Consider the following 16,763-nt stretch of genomic DNA (forward strand, 5'->3'; position numbering starts at 1 on the left):
ACAATTGTGGTCCGCTGACAACATTACATTGTTGTTTGGGAACATGAAGTTTGTGAATGGCTGCAAAGGGTCTCGAAGTTACAGAACATAACCATTTACAGTCAATGGTCGGTTCAGCAGAACGAGTGAACCCAATCCATTCCATGTAAACACAGTCCACACCATTATGGAGCCACTGAATGCCTGCACAGTGCCTTGTTCACAACTTGGGTTCATGGCTTCGTGAGGTGTGCGCCACACACGAACCCTACCATCTGGTCTTACCAACTGAAATCGGGATTCATCTGATCAGACCACGGATTCCCAGTCGTCTGTGATCCAACTGATCGAGCCCAAGAACGCGTAGCAGGCGACGATGTGCTCTTAGCATTTGTGTCGGCCGTTTGTTGCCATAGCCCATTAAAGTGAAATTTCGCCGCACTTTCCGAACAGGACGTTCGTCGTACGTTCCATATTGATTTCATACGTTGCCTGCCTGTTTGTATTGACAACTCAGCGCTAACGCCGCTGCTCTCAGTCGTTAAGTGAAAACCGTCGGCCACTGCGTTGTCCGCGGTGAGAGGTAATGCCTGAAGCTTGGTATTCTCGGTACACTCTTGACACTCTGTCTCTCGGAATATCGAATTCACTTACGATTTCCGAAATGAAACGTCCCATGCGTCTAGCTGCAACTACCATTCCGCGCTCAAAATCTGTTAATTCCCTTCGTGCGGCCACAATCACGTCGGGAACCTTTTCACATTAATCTCCTGAGTACAAATGACAGCTCCGTCAGTGCACTGCCTTTCATACCTTGTGTGCGCGCGATAATACCGTCACCTGTATATGTGCATACCGCTGTCCTATGAATGACTTTTCTCCTCAGTGTGTACCTAGTACAACAATTCATGGTGGAAGGGAACCTCCAGTGTACAAAGTCTCAATAAGGAAACTTCTAAAGCAACAGCGATTACTGCACAATAGCTGTTGAAGAATGCATACGGCTATAGATAGGGGAACGCTAAAGGAAACGTTTTCGGCTGTCCGTACATGCAATGGAGGAAGTCTTTGATGACTACCGTACCATACCCTTATCGAAAGACGTCTTACAAAACGCTCAAGAATACTGGTCGTATATAAAGGCTGTCAATGTCCAAAGACTCCCGGATAATACAGTAATTGATATACAGGGTAGCAAAGCTAAAGCAGAAATGCTAAAATCTGTACCTTTACAAAGAAAATTCAGGAGAACCATCTCAATTTAATTGTAGCCCCAACGAAAGGATAAGCGATATAGATGTTAGTGTCTGTTGTGCTGAGAAACAGCTGAAAGCGCTGCAACAGAACAAATCTTCATGGCCCGATACAATCAGGTTTTATACAGAATTGCGGCTGTGTTAGCGTTTCTTTTAACCACAATAAATATCTCTAAAAAAAATAGTGCCTTTTAGTAGCAGGGGAGCACAGTTGATTCCAGTCCACAAGAAGAGTTGCAGGAGTGATCCACAGAACTACCGTCCAGTCCCACTAACACCCATCTGACGTACAACCCTATCTCAAATGTGTCTCGAATCTCCCACCAGCTCCGAAAACGTAAGTTGTGCGAAAGCTAACTCTCACTTTCCTCACATGAAATCGCAAAAGGCATGGGTCAAGGCAGTCACGTAGATGCAGCATTTCTTGACCTCCGAAAACCATTTGACTGACTGCCAAATCAACAGTGCCTGATGGAAGTATGATCATATTGGGGATCAAATGGAATTTGAGACTGGAGTGTTATCTTGGATGGACAGTGGTCGACAGATGTAAAATTAACTTCAGGCATTCCCCCAGAAAATGTGTTGGGGGCATTGCGGTTTATGTTGCACACTAATGAACTGACAGACAGTATTAAGAATAAACTTAGAATTTTTGCCGATGATGCAGTTATCCGTATGGTGGTACAATCTGAAAAAACCTGTAGAACAAAACGAAAAAAAAAAGAAAACAGTTTCCAATGACAACAATATCGAGTTAAAAATGAAATCGGCCAATGATAAAAACAGCTAGGCAGAAAACAATGTGCAAGGATGTGAAGTGGAATGATCACTTAGTTTCATTGGCACGTAATGCACGTGGCAGACTTCGATTCATTTATTGGATACTGCGATTATACAGTCTACCAAGGAGAATAGTTACAATACATCCGTTCTACTCGCCTTAGAGTATTTTTCAATTGTTTGGGACACGTACGCAGTAGGTATAACAGCTTGGGGTATTCAGCATTGACAAAGAAAGGAAGAAAGTATGATCACAGGGTTATTTGACCCATAGGATACGTTGAAAGACCCACAATGGCAGTCGCTTAACTAAAGGCGCAAATTCTTCCGCAAAAATATTCTTTCAAAGTTTCAAGAACCATTATTAAATGAAGAATCTCGGTACGTACTACAACTCTTTACGCAGCGCTCCCGCAGTGACAGAAAAAAAAAGGCAGGACTAGTTCCAACTTACATAGAGGCATTTCAGCAATCATTCTTCCACACTCCATACCTGTATGGAACGTGGAGAAGTCCCAGCAAATGGTAAAATGGGGTGTACCTTTTGGCAGACACTTCGTAGTGGTTTTTAGAGTACAGCTGTAGATGTAAACGTAAAAAAAGAGTCAGAGCCAGCTACTACGCTGCCAATTAAAATATATATTCTGATAATTTAGAAAAAGTCTTGCCTTCTCACACAGTTTTAACATCCGTGCTACACTTTACCAGTAGTCGCCTATAATAGAGGTCAAGCCGACGTTTAATTGCAAGGCTGACCTCATCTTCCGTTCATACTTAATTCACAGCGTCGTGCCGTAAAGACGAAAGAAGGCGCACAGTTATCACGTAAATTCTGAGATCATGTTGAAAGTACCGAACTTCCTAACAGAGTAGCTTCTTGTGTAGTATCGTATTGGGTAGTGAGACAGCAGGGTCCCGTAGACGACACCAACGCGTGCAATGAAATGAATTTCAGCGAGGTTATATTGGAAGATTGCACAGTCCCCTCCTTGGGCAGCGGCTGTCAGCTGTCGGTGCGCTGGTGAGTGGTGGAAGGTACACAACTCCACACAGGCTCACAGCCCTAATTCCGGATATGTAGGGGCGCGTAGAGCCGAGCCGAGTAAAGCCAAGGGGCGCTCAAAACTAGGCTGCAGCGCTTAACGTGAAGCTGGCCTAAGAGCATACAGTAGGTATACAACGCGAAACCTTCTCTCACAAAACATCGCATGACACTCATGATGGTGTGAGGGACGCAGCTGATGAAATAAATGGAAAAAAGTTATGTTTGACGACAGCTGATGCTGTCTTAGTGTCACTGACCATTGTTTGCGACTTCGGCGTCACTCAGAAGACCGACAACTGCCGGAGCGGTACGAGACAGTGGAGGACAAGGGACCAGTCTGACCACCGTGGTGTGGAGACCTTAAAGGTCGTGTTTGTTGTGCGGTTGGGAAAAACAGACCGGTTAAAATTGATACCGGTATTTTAGTTCTGAATAACAGGTATCTTTCGGTATTTGTTCGATCTCGGTTATAACAGGCTTTTTTTTCATTATTTGCTACTAAACACGTGAAACAACCGGCATATAAATTTCGCATACCAGCACTGCTAAAATTTTTGTATATTAAACTAGTAATGTTTATTCATTAAATTTCAATTACTTTAAAATATTGGATTATTACAGAAATTGGGAAAAGCGATTCGCACTACTTTAATAAGAACACCTACAATTAGAAACTAGCAACAGACACGTGATGTAAGGATCGGTACAGCTCTGCAGAGGCAATAAAGTACCTGTTGCCGTATGGCGTGATCTATTACACGATACACGTTATGTGCAGTGTGCAAGACATGCCGCCATCTTGTCTGTACGGTGGTTTCTCGATGCCGTCCTCTGACATCAGCTGTATTCCAGAATGGTACCATCCCTAGTTTGGTAGCATCTTACGAAGTACCGTAGCAATGAATTATAATGCTCCACTTGCTTTAAAAGATTAAAAACGGAAGATGGCACAACAAACTTGCGACGTCATATGAGGAGAAAATATCCACAACGTTCCTTGGAAGGGAAGTTAAATGTGATTGATATAACTATAATTTGTTGACGTGCTATAAAATTCGGATAATAAGACCGCTTCAGGGCGAAAAATTGATACCATGCAAAAGTGACGATGCAGGGAAATCATCAACTCGTGACCTTTCGCACTCGCTGTTGACGTGTCCGTCTCCTTCACCTTCTCAATCTTTGATTGAGACAACGAGTCCGATTTCTGCACCATGTCGACTACGATTTTCTAATCCTTTACCTTTATTGGAAGTTTCGAATCTTTGGTCAGAGTCTACGTTTATTACTGGAAGTAACAGTAATAAAGAACCGAAAATCAGTTATTTCAGAAATCGCTTATTTTGAGCGGTTTTAACAGTCATATTAAACTGGAGATGAAAAGAACACTGATTGTAACTGACATCTCCAGTTTGTTGCGGCAATACTCAACAGTAACAGTTACAATCAGTTTAGTGTATATTCTGGAGCAATCTCAGATGTCGGTTAGTTCCGCCGTACCATGATGACTGTCTGTCATGACTTCACTTTCGCTAACACAAGCGGTTGGAAATATGTAAAAATGACAGCAAATTAAAATTTTCGCAGAAAAAAATCAGAAAAATTGGCAAACTAATATTTCGGGGAATTCGATTAAGCCAATTGTGCTATGTAAAAACTATAATATTGCAGAACTAGCACATTTGTCCTGTGTAGAAATGACACCCCCTTCTGTCAACCGCGATGGACGATGAACCGTCGTATCTTTCATAGCCCCATCCCCATACCTCACTACCTCTTTTCATATTTTGCTGGTTTGGACATCTGACACTGTGGTCGAGCGGTTCTAGGCACTTCAGTCCGGAACCGCGAGGCTGCTACGGTCGCAGGTTCGAATCCTGCCTTGGGCATGGATGTGTGTGATGTCCATAGGTTGGTTAGGTTTAAGTAGTTCTAGGTTCTAGGGGACTGATGACCTGAGATGTTAAGTTCCATAGTGCTCAGAGCCATTTGAACTATTTTTAAGTCGCATAGTGATTACAGCCATTTGCACCATTTTTGAACACTTTCGTTCGTATTGGTCTAAGAACAATAGTCTTTCCCCCTCCTCCTGCCTTGTTCAACCATAACACCCTTGCCCACGGATTAATGCTGTGCTGTTGCGCTTTAAAATCCGCTCATGGCATTTATTTGTCCCTAAATTCATATTATTTCGTAATGTTTGCGCTTCGAGTCCCACAGTGACTGGTTTGAACAATATTTGACATTTTCTCTTATCTCAAACTCTGCAAGTATTGTCAAAGGATCAGATTATTTCCCATCTCTCGTATGTGTACAACCAGGATCCATCTCCATCAGCTTTCTCTATCTGTTGGGGTTTATCAATACATTTATTTGTTGTTTTTTTGTTGTTGTTTCACAATGTTCCGTTGTCCCATCACCATCTCATTTCGTCCCACACACGTCGTCATCATCAGCACCATCACCACATCGAAGGTTTCGTTGCAGTCTTCACACCGTCACCATAACATAAATAGTGATCATATCATCTCTGTACACATCTTCATGTCATCCCATCCCACGCAGTTAGCTCATACCAAATGCGTATCACTTTACATTATCAAGATCTGAATCACAGTAGCAATATTCTCAGCGTTAAGGCGCAAGGTGACGCGATGCTCCAGCCTCAGGACTAAGCGACTAAGAGCCTCATGCTCCGATTCCATTTGGTTTTGTCAGAACTAGCAACGAACATGATGTTTATGAAATCTGTCACATTTACCCCCTTCCCTCCCTCGTACACCCCCCCCCCCCCCCACACACACACACACGCACGCACGCACGCACGCACGCACGCGCGCGCGCACGCACACACAATTTGCCATTGTTACGTATTTGCGATCAGTCAAGCAGCGCGTACAATTGCTATACTGGCAGTTATTTTTCCAGACTAATGTAGTCAACGACAGTGAAAAGGCAGACTGAACTTTTCTGTAATCTGTTAGGATACAACTTAGGTCCTATGTACTTTCAGTTTTCAATGTGCGGTATGACAGAGAAACAACTCAACGGAATCAGGAACCAGCAAGCATTGCTTCATATTGTTCCGCCACAATAAAAGAGTTAGGAATGCAGTCTGCCTCCTCTCCCCCCCCCCCCCCTCCCCCAGCGCCCCATCCACTGTCTCTCTCTCTCTGTCTCCCTCCCCCCCCCCCTCTCTCTCTCTCTCTCTCTCTCTCTCTCTCTCTGTCTCCCTCTGTGTGTGTGTGTGTTGGTGGGTGTGGAGGAAGCTTAATGAGCCCAAGTCTACGAGAAATGCTGCGTGATGACAGCGTTTAGCACTTAAAGAGATAATTAGACAGCCGGCGAACAAATTGAACCCATTAGCATCGTGACAGATAACCACGTTTTCGCATCCTTATATCAACTTTCACGCCTTGTTATTAAATAGAGCCATGTTCGTATCATACTGAGATATGAGTGTTATCGCTCGAACTGTCAGCTTCACAGGAGCACAAACACCCAACACACAGATCTGGAAACCCAGGTGCCAGCTGTATTCCCATGTGTTAATACATAGGACACATTAATTACTGATAAAAGTTTTCGAATATTTGTTGACTGTCTTTGTTGAATAGTGGGCAACGGCCTTGCCGCAGCGGATACACCGGTTCCCGTCAGATCATCGACGTTAAGCGCTGTCGGGCGTGGCCGGCACTTGGATGGGTCACCATCTGGGCTGCCATGCGCTGTTGTCATTTTTCGTGGTTCACTCAGCCTCGTGATGCCAATTGGGGAGCTACTCGACCGAATGGTAGCAGCTCTGGGCAAAGAAAACCATCGTCACGACCGGGAGAGTGGTGTGCTGACCACACGCCCCTCTTATCCGCATCCTCATCTTAGGATGAAACGGCCGTCGGATGGTCCCAATGGGTCACTTGTGGCCTGAAGACGGAGTGTTTTTTTTTTATTTAATAGTAGTGGGTATGGTTTAAACACGAAGATACGCTACAAGTTACGTTTACACGTTTTAAAAATTTATTTCCATTTTCAAGGTCTTTGGGAATGTGATGTCTGCGTGTATGTTGTTTGATTATCTTGCCCTGCAGTCTTGAAACAGAACACCACACACGCAGACAGCACATACAATGCTAATATAAATTCCCAAAGCACTTGGATGTGGGAATAAATCCCTAAAACACTTCATGCTGAACAGCTACAAGTATTAACTTGTACAATACTCTTTAAATCATTATTGACACAATTTCAAGCTTTCGAAAAACATCGTTTATGGTGAATGAAATTCAGTAGTTGTCACGTCACAGCCTATTTCATTGGCATCTCACGACGACATCGTAACTCTTTCTTTTTTATATATACACTCCTGGAAATTGAAATAAGAACGCCGTGAATTCATTGTCCCAGGAAGGGGAAACTTTATTGACGCATTCCTGGGGTCAGATACATCACATGATCACACTAACAGAACCACAGGCACATAGACACAGGCAACAGAGCATTTACAATGTTGGCAGTAGTACAGTGTATATCCACCTTTCGCTCTGCCTGTGAGTGGACATGTGGCTGCTCCTTCAGCAAGGTCCGAGCAGGCACACGGGGGGAGGGGTTTATTAGTTATTGGGAGCTCCAACGTTAGGCGGGTGATGGAGCCCCTTAGGGAAATAGCGGAAAGGTCGGGGAAGAAGGCCAGTGTTCACTCTGTCTGCCTGCCGGGGGGTCTCATCCGAGATGTGGAGGAGGCCCTACCGGCGGCGATAGAGAGCACTGGGTGCACCCGACTGCAAATTGTTGCTCATGTCGGCACCAATGACTCTTGCCGTCTGGGTTCAGAGGTCATCCTCAGTTCGTACAGGCGGTTGGCGGAGTTGGTGAAGGTGGAAAGCCTCGCTCGCGGGGTGGAATCAGAGCTAACTATTTGTAGTATCGTTCCGAGAACCGATCGCGGTCCTCTGGTTTGGAGCCGAGTGGAAGGCTTAAACCAGAGGCTCAGACGATTCTGCGGAGAGCTGGGGTGCAAATTTCTCGACCTCCGCTATCGGGTGGAGAAATGTAGGGTCCCCCTGAATAGGTCAGGCGTGCACTACACGCCGGAAGCGGCTACGAGGGTAGCGGAGTACGTGTGGAGTGCACATAGGGTTTTTTTAGGTTAGAGAATTCCCTCCCTAGGCCCGACAAGACGCCTCCTGAGACGCGGCAAGACAGGAGTAGGCAAAATGCAACAAGGAATAACAATATTAATGTGCTAATAGTAAACTGCAGGAGCGTCTATAGAAAGGTCCCAGAACTGCTCTCATTAACAAACGGTCACAACGCCCATATAGTACTAGGAACAGAAAGTTGGCTGAAACCAGACGTAAACAGTAATGAAATCCTAAACTCGGATTGGAATGTATACCGCAGAGATAGGCTGGACAGTGAAGGGGGAGGCGTGTTTATAGCGATAAGAAGTGCAATAGTATCGAAGGAAATTGACGGAGATTCGAATTGTGAAATGATTTGGGTGAAGGTCACGGTTAAAGCAGGCTCAGACATGGTAATTGGATGTCTCTATAGGCCCCCGGGCTCAGTAGCTGTTGTGGCTCAGCACCTGAAGAATAATTTGGAAAATATTTCGAGTAGATTTCCCCACCATGTTATAGTTCTGGGTGGAGATTTTAATTTGCCGGATATAGACTGGGAGACTCAAACGTTCATAACGGGTGGCAGGGACAAAGAATCCAGTGAAATATTTTTAAGTGCTTTATCTGAAAACTACCTTGAGCAGTTAAACAGAAAACCGACTCGTGGCGATAATATATTAGACCTTCTGGTGACAAACAGACCCGAACTATTTGAATCAGTTAATGCAGAACAGGGAATCAGCGACCATAAAGCGGTTACTGCGTCGATGATTTCAGCCGTAAATAGAAATATTAAAAAAGGTAGGAAGATTTTTCTGTTTAGCAAAAGTGACAAAAAGCAGATTACAGAGTACCTGACGGCTCAACACAAAAGTTTTGTCTCAAGTGCAGATAGTGTTGAGGATCAGTGGACAAAGTTCAAAACCATGGTACAATATGCGTTAGATGAGTATGTGCCAAGCAAGATCGTAAGAGATGGAAAAGAGCCACCGTGGTACAACAACCGAGTTAGAAAACTGCTGCGGAAGCAAAGGGAACTTCACAGCAAACATAAACATAGCCAAAGCCTTGCAGACAAACAAAAATTACGCGAAGTGAAATGTAGTGTGAGGAGGGCTATGCGAGAGGCTTTCAATGAATTCGAAAGTAAAGTTCTATGTACTGACTTGGCAGAAAATCCTAAGAAATTTTGGTCCTATGTCAAAGCGGTAGGTGGATCAAAACAAAATGTCCAGACACTCTGTGACCAAAATGGTACTGAAACAGAGGATGACAGACTAAAGGCCGAATTACTAAATGTCTTCTTCCAAAGCTGTTTCACAGAGGAAGACTGCACTGTGCTTCCTTCTCTAGATTGTCGCACAGTTGACAAAATGGTAGATATCGAAGTAGACGACAGAGGGATAGAGAAACAATTAAAATCGCTCAAAAGAGGAAAGGCCGCTGGTCCTGATGGGATACCAGTTCGATTTTACACAGAGTACGCGAAGGAACTTGCCCCCCTTCTTGCAGCGGTGTACCGTAGGTCTCTAGAAGAGCGAAGCGTTCCAAAGGATTGGAAAAGGGCACAGGTCATCCCCGTTCTCAAGAAGGGACGTCGAACAGATGTGCAGAACTATAGACCTATATCTCTAACGTCGATCAGTTGTAGAATTTTGGAACACGTATTATGTTCGAGTATAATGTCTTTTCTGGAGACTAAAAATCTACTCTGTAGGAATCAGCATGGGTTTCGAAAAAGACGATCGTGTGAAACCCAGCTCGCGCTATTCGTCCACGAGACTCAGAGGGCCTTAGACACGGGTTCACAGGTAGATGCCGTGTTTCTTGACTTCCGCAAGGCGTTTGACACAGTTCCCCACAGTCGTTTAATGAACAAAGTAAGAGCATACGGACTATCAGATCAATTGTGTGATTGGATTGAGGAGTTCCTAGATAACAGAACGCAGCATGTCATTCTCAATGGAGAGAAGTCTTCCGAAGTAAGAGTGATTTCAGGTGTGCCGCAGGGGAGTGTCATAGGACCGTTGCTATTCACAATATACATAAATGACCTGGTGGATGACATCGGAAGTTCACTGAGGCTTTTTGCAGATGATGCAGTGGTGTATCGAGAGGTTGCAACAATGGAAAATTGTACTGAAATGCAGGAGGATCTGCAGCGAATTGACGCATGGTGCACGGAATGGCAATTGAATCTCAATGTAGACAAGTGTAATGTGATGCGAATACATAGAAAGATAGGTCCCTTATCATTTAGCTACAAAATAGCAGGTCAGCAACTGGAAGCAGTTAATTCCATAAATTATCTGGGAGTACGCATTAGGAGTGATTTAAAATGGAATGATCATATGAAGTTGATCGTCGGTAAAGCAGATGCCAGACTGAGATTCATTGGAAGAATCCTAAGGAAATGCAATCCGACAACAAAGGAAGTAGGTTACAGTACGCTTGTTCGCCCAATGCTTGAATACTGCTCAGCAGTGTGGGATCCGCACCAGGTAGGGTTGATAGAAGAGATAGAGAAGATCCAACGGAGAGCAGCGCGCTTCGTTACAGGATCATTTAGTAATTGCGAAAGCGTTACGGAGATGATAGATAAACTCCAGTGGAAGACTCTGCAGGAGAGACGCTCAGTAGCTCGGTACGGGCTTTTGTTAAAGTTTCGAGAACATACCTTCACCGAAGAGTCAAGCAGTATATTGCTCCCTCCTACGTATATCTCGCGAAGAGACCATGAGGATAAAATCAGAGAGATTAGAGCCCACACAGAAGCATACCGACAATCCTTCTTTCCACGTACAATACGAGACTGGAATAGAAGGGAGAACCGATAGAGATACTCAGGGTACCCTCCGCCACACACCGTCAGGTGGCTTGCGGAGTACGGATGTAGATGTAGATGTAGATGTAGAATGCAGCCTGCTATTCTCCCATGGAGTCGATCGTAGAGATGCTGGATGTAGTCCTGTGGAACGACTTGCCATGCCATTTCCACCTGGCGCCTCAGTTGGACCAGCGTGCGTGCTGGACGTGCAGACCGCGTGAGACGACGCTTCATCCAGTCCCAAACATGCTCAATGGGGGACAGATCCGGAGATCTTGCTGGCCAGGGTAGTTGACTTACACCTTCTAGAGCACGTTGGGTGGCACGGGATACATGCGGACGTGCATTGTCCTGTTGGAACAGCAAGTTCCCTTGCCGGTCTAGGAATGGTAGAACGATGGGTTCGATGACGGTTTGGATGTACCGTGCGCTATTCAGTGTCCCCTCGACGATCACCAGAGGTGTACGGCCAGTGTAGGAGATCGCTCCCCACACCATGATGCCGGGTGTTGGCCCTGTGTGCCTCGGTCGTATGCAGTCCTGATTGTGGCGCTCACCTGCACGGCGCCAAACACGCATACGACCATCATTGGCACCAAGGCAGAAGCGACTCTCATCGCTGAAGACGACACGTCTCCATTCGTCCCTCCATTCACGCCTGTCGCGACACCACTGGAGGCGAGCTGCACGATGTTGGGGCGTGAGCGGAAGACGGCCTAACGGTGTGCGGGACCGTAGCCCAGCTTCATGGAGACGGTTGCGAATGGTCCTCGCCGATACCCCAGGAGCAACCGTGTTCCTAATTTGCTGGGAAGTGGCGATGCGGTCCCCTAAGGCACTGCGTAGGATCCTACGGTCTTGACGTGCATCCGTGCGTCGCTGCGGTCCGATCCCAGGTCGACGGGTACGTGCACCTTCCGCCGACCACTGGCGACAACATCGATGTACTGTGGAGACCTCACGCCCCACGTGTTGAGCAATTCGGCGGTACGTCCACCCGGCCTCCCGCATGCCCACTATACGCCCTCGCTCAAAGTCCGTCAACTGCACATACGGTTCACGTCCACGCTGTCGCGGCATGCTACCAGTGTTAAAGACTGCGATGGAGCTCCGTATGCCACGGCGAACTGGCTGACACTGACGGCGGCGGTGCACAAATGCTGCGCAGCTAGCGCCATTCGACGGCCAACACCGCGGTTCCTGGTGTGTCCGCTGTGCCGTGCGTGTGATCATTGCTTGTACAGCCCTCTCGCAGTGTCCGAAGCAAGTATGGTGGGTCTGACACACCGGTGTCACTGTGTTCTTTTTTCCATTTCCAGGAGTGTATTTTTGGAGTCTTCACGACTTAAAAGTATTGCACAAATCACCCCGTCTCACCTCCATGGTATCAGGAAAATGATACCTCGCACTGTATATGCGAATCAAAATTCCTTGTCCACTTATTCACAGTGCAAGAAGTAACGGCCGAGTAATAAACACTAACGAATGATTAGCTGTAACCTTTATGACCACTTCCCACCTCGAGACTGAATATCGTCTGGTGGCGTTGCGGTCGCGTGACGCAGAAGAAAACATCCAGAGTGTTTTACAATTCATATTAGAGGCTTGTGACGGTTGTAGAGGGGACTTAATAGGTAAAGTTTTGATGAGAAACCCATGTTCGGAAATGTACGGTTTGGATGTAAAATGAGTTTGAAGATCGGGTCACTTTCAAGTGTTCCGCTTCACGGAGTGCACATAGCGGAGAAAATGAGCTCTAATTTTGTAAGCTCTACAGGAGCCCATGGCATGGGCAATATTTCGTGTACTCGTTGCTGGGTTCTAAGTGATGAAGGTCGTTTTCCTCGAAATCGGGAGTACGGCGCACCACTGAAGCATCACAGTCAACTCTCCTCGTTGAAAGTGTACCAGATTCCCTTAACCGTTGTTTAGTCCGACGAGAATGGATGTTATCACAAATACAGCATGGACTGATGACGGAGCTCGCTTCTCAGTTTGTGTGCGTATCGTGAAGCGGGAGATTTGAGAGTGATCCGACTTTCAAACTTACACAGGGCGATCTACACTATGTGATCAAAAGTATCCGGACACCCCCACAACATATGTCTTTCATATTAGGTGCAATGGCTTGCCACCTACTGCCCGGTACTCCATATCAGCGACGTCAGTAGTCATTAGACATCGTGAGAGCAGAATGGGGCGCTCCGCGGAACTCACGGACTTCGAACGTCGTCAGGTAATTGTGTGTCACTTGTGACATACGTCTGTACGCGAGATTACCACACTCCCAAACATCCCTAGGTCCACTGTTTCGGATGTCGTAATGAAGTGGAAACGTAAAGGGACACGTACAGCACAATAGCGTACAGGTCGACCTTCTCTGTTAACTGTCAGAGACCGCCGACAGTTGAAGACGGACGTAATGTGTAATAGGCAGACATCTATCCAGACCATCACACAGGAATTCCAAACTGCATCAGAATCCACTTCAAGTACTATGACAGTTAGGCGGGAGGTGAGAAAACTTGGATTTCACGGTTAACCTTCTGCTCATAAGCCACACATCACGCCGGTAAATGCCAAACGACGACTGGCTTGGTGTAAGGAGCGTAAGCAATGTACGATTAAACAGTTGAAAAATGTTGTGTGGAGTGACGAATTACGGTACACAATGAGTCGATCCGATTGCAGGATGTGGGTATGTCGAATGTCCGGTGAACGTAATCTGCCAGCGTGTGTAGTGCTAACAGTAAAATTAAGAGGCGGTGATGTTATGGCGTGGTCGTGCTTCTCATGGGGGCGGCTTGCACCCCTTGTTGTTTTGCGTGGCACTATCACAGCACAGGCCTACATCGATGTTTTAAGCACATTCTTGCTTCCCACTATTGAAGATCAATGTGGGGTTGGCGTTTGCATCTTTCAACACGATCGAGCACCGGTTCATAATACAAGGCTGTGGCGGAGTGGTTACACGACAATAACATCCCTGCAATGGACTCAGATTGCGCGGCCCCTCCTGCGGGAGGTTTGAGTCCCCCCTCGGACATGTGTGTGTGTGTGTGTGTGTGTGTGTGTGTGTGTGTGTGTGTGTTTTGTTCGTAGCATAAGTTAGTTAGTTTAAGTAGTGTGTAAGTCTAGGGATCGATGGCCTCAGCAGTTTGGTCCCTTAGGAATTCACACACATTTGAACATTTTTTGTAATGGACTGGCCTGCACATAGTCCTGACCTGAGTTCTACAGAACACCTTTGGGACGTTTTGGAACACCGATTTCGTGTCAGGCCTCACCGACCGACATCGATACCTCTCCTCAGTCCAGCTCTCCATGAAGAGTGGGCTGCCATTCCCCAAGAAACCTTCCAGCACCTAACTGAACGTAAAAGTATGCCTGCAAGAGTGGAAGCTGTCGTTAAGGCAAAAGGTGGGCATCACCATATTGAATTCCAGCATTTCCGAATTTCCGATGGAGGGCGCCACGAACTTTTAAGTCATTTTCAGCCAGGTGCCCAGATACTTTTGATCACATAGTGTGTATATAAACCTGAACAATTTCAATGGGTCATAATTCCCTTCCGAAAGCTCTTATAAATGGGAAATTTGTTTTAATGGTCCCAATAGCTGTGGGAGAATCAGGAGCAGTTGGCAAGTTGATTTTTGTTTCAGCGCATCAGGTCTTTTGTCCGGTATAAGCCGCATTTTCTTTTTTTCTTTTTTGTGAAAACACATTGGAAGACAGACTCATTGGTTATAACCTAACATGCATTCCAGAGAGAACTGAACGCGTGCTGTGTGCCAACAAAGGCAACAATTTTATCGATTGTAAGGAAGCTGGAGACAACTGGTGTACTAAACAGTGAAAGTGGTAAATAGAAAGCACAACTGAAGGCAGAGGTTACTAATAATGAAGACGCTTGGAGAACTATCCCTGGAAATCATTGCGTCCATTGAGGAAGGAGACAGGCACTTCATGTGGCACATATCGGAGAGCTACGATGAAACTGGCATTGCGACCATACAGAATGTATGAAGCAAGCATTGCAAGAAACGTATCGTCAGAAAAAATGCGTTCCTGTCAGTGGTTTGAGGGGTTTCTTACTCAACGTCCAGATATTCTCTCCATAACTTGGTTTACAGATGAAAGCATGCTTTCATCTGTCACGTTACATCAACATGCAAAACAGCAGATATTCCCCACCACAACATCCACGATGCACCACAGCATCATGAAAAGTAGTGAGATGCGTGGTATCGGCTTCAAGGATTGTTGCCCCATGTTATTTGATACTACCATAGGCTCTACAGTTTATACGAGCATTTCAAAACATTTGTGAAGCAGGTAGACGACATCGAACGTACAGAAGGTTATTTCCAACATAAAGCAACGTGTCACACGTCTAAGGCTTTGATGTAACTTATAACCAATTCCTTTGGTGACAGAATAACCACAAAAAATCGTGCCACACGCCTCTGGGTTTTTTTTTCTTGTGGGGGAGGAGGGGGGGGGGTTATCTTATAAGTCGAGTGTACAAGAACAGATCACTGACAGCTGCAGAACTCCGTTAGCCCATTACACACGAAATAAGCGACATTGGTAAGGATACACTTCACAGAATGTCGCGGAATACGGTGAAATGAGATCGCACTGCATTATATCCAAAGGGTATATTCCCGCACATAGGGTCCTTGTCAAAACTGTACCTACTATCTCTACTACAATCCCTAGAAATTTGTAATACAAATTGTGAAACATTTGTACAAGCAAAGCACAGACGTATGGAGAATCTTGTCACGTGAGAAGACAAGGGAATCACCAGAAGTTCAGAGAAAAGCTTGATGATGATGAGGTCCCATACTCCGAGGGGCGTAGGGGATGATGCGGGAGACCCGCACCGCTTTACTGAGCAAGGTCCTAGTGGAGCTGGTTTGCCATGGGGATGAATAATGATGAAGACGACACAACAACATCCAGTCATCTCGAGGCACGAAAAATCCCTGAACCCGCCGGGAATCGTGCGCGGGAAGCGAGAACGCTACCGCAAGACCACGAACTGCGGACGAGAAAAGCTTATACGACCAAAATTAGCAGGCAATTACTTCGGGTAAAACACTACACCAGCTATCAGATAGGTCGAACCTGTTCAGAAGAGGCCAGTGGCCTGGGGAATCACTCTAACGACGATTTGCACGGCAAAGGGGGAAATCCACTGGCATAAGCTACTTGACAGAGGGCACCAGGGAACGAGCATGTTCGGAACGGTAAATGTTGTTGGTTGTTCACATGCTGCTGTCGTGAGCTCATGTGGACATTGGTTGAAGGACCGTGAAACCACGAGTAAGCGACGCTCTGATGTAGATCCATGCCTCGTCGCAGACCGTGGAGGTCATTGGTCGTCGTCCGTGGTCCATATGTACACTGTGCGACGGACGCAGAGCCTTGTGCGTAGTATCCCATAAGACTATTCCCATACAATGCTGATTTCTAATGGAAGGCTGCAGCGCCGGAAGATTAGCGAAGTACCTAAGTCCTGCAGAATATCGATGTTTGGTGCAGCGGCTGTCAACTGAATCTGCACGAAAATAATTGTAAAGTATAAACAGACGAGGAGGTTCATTACTGCTTGGATTATGCTATTGGCAGGAAATCACTGAAAACAATAACAGCCAAAAATACCTACGAGTAACCGTCAGGATCGACCTTAATTGGAATATCCATATAAAACTAATTACCAGCAAAGGAGATGCCAGGCTGAGATT

General features: G+C 45.9%; 1 protein-coding gene and 1 pseudogene across 1 annotated transcript in view; one reads left to right on the forward strand and one right to left on the reverse strand.

Annotated features, from left to right (window-relative positions):
* LOC126361173 (uncharacterized) overlaps nucleotides 1–16,763 on the reverse strand; it is a 698,690-nt gene that overhangs the window by 407,160 nt on the left and 274,767 nt on the right. The gene's annotated exons all lie outside the window — the stretch shown is intronic.
* On the forward strand, nucleotides 6,683–6,800 carry LOC126288346 (5S ribosomal RNA; annotated as a pseudogene).

This window comes from Schistocerca gregaria, chromosome 1 (assembly GCF_023897955.1).
Source record: "Schistocerca gregaria isolate iqSchGreg1 chromosome 1, iqSchGreg1.2, whole genome shotgun sequence".
NCBI lineage: Eukaryota > Metazoa > Arthropoda > Insecta > Orthoptera > Acrididae > Schistocerca > Schistocerca gregaria.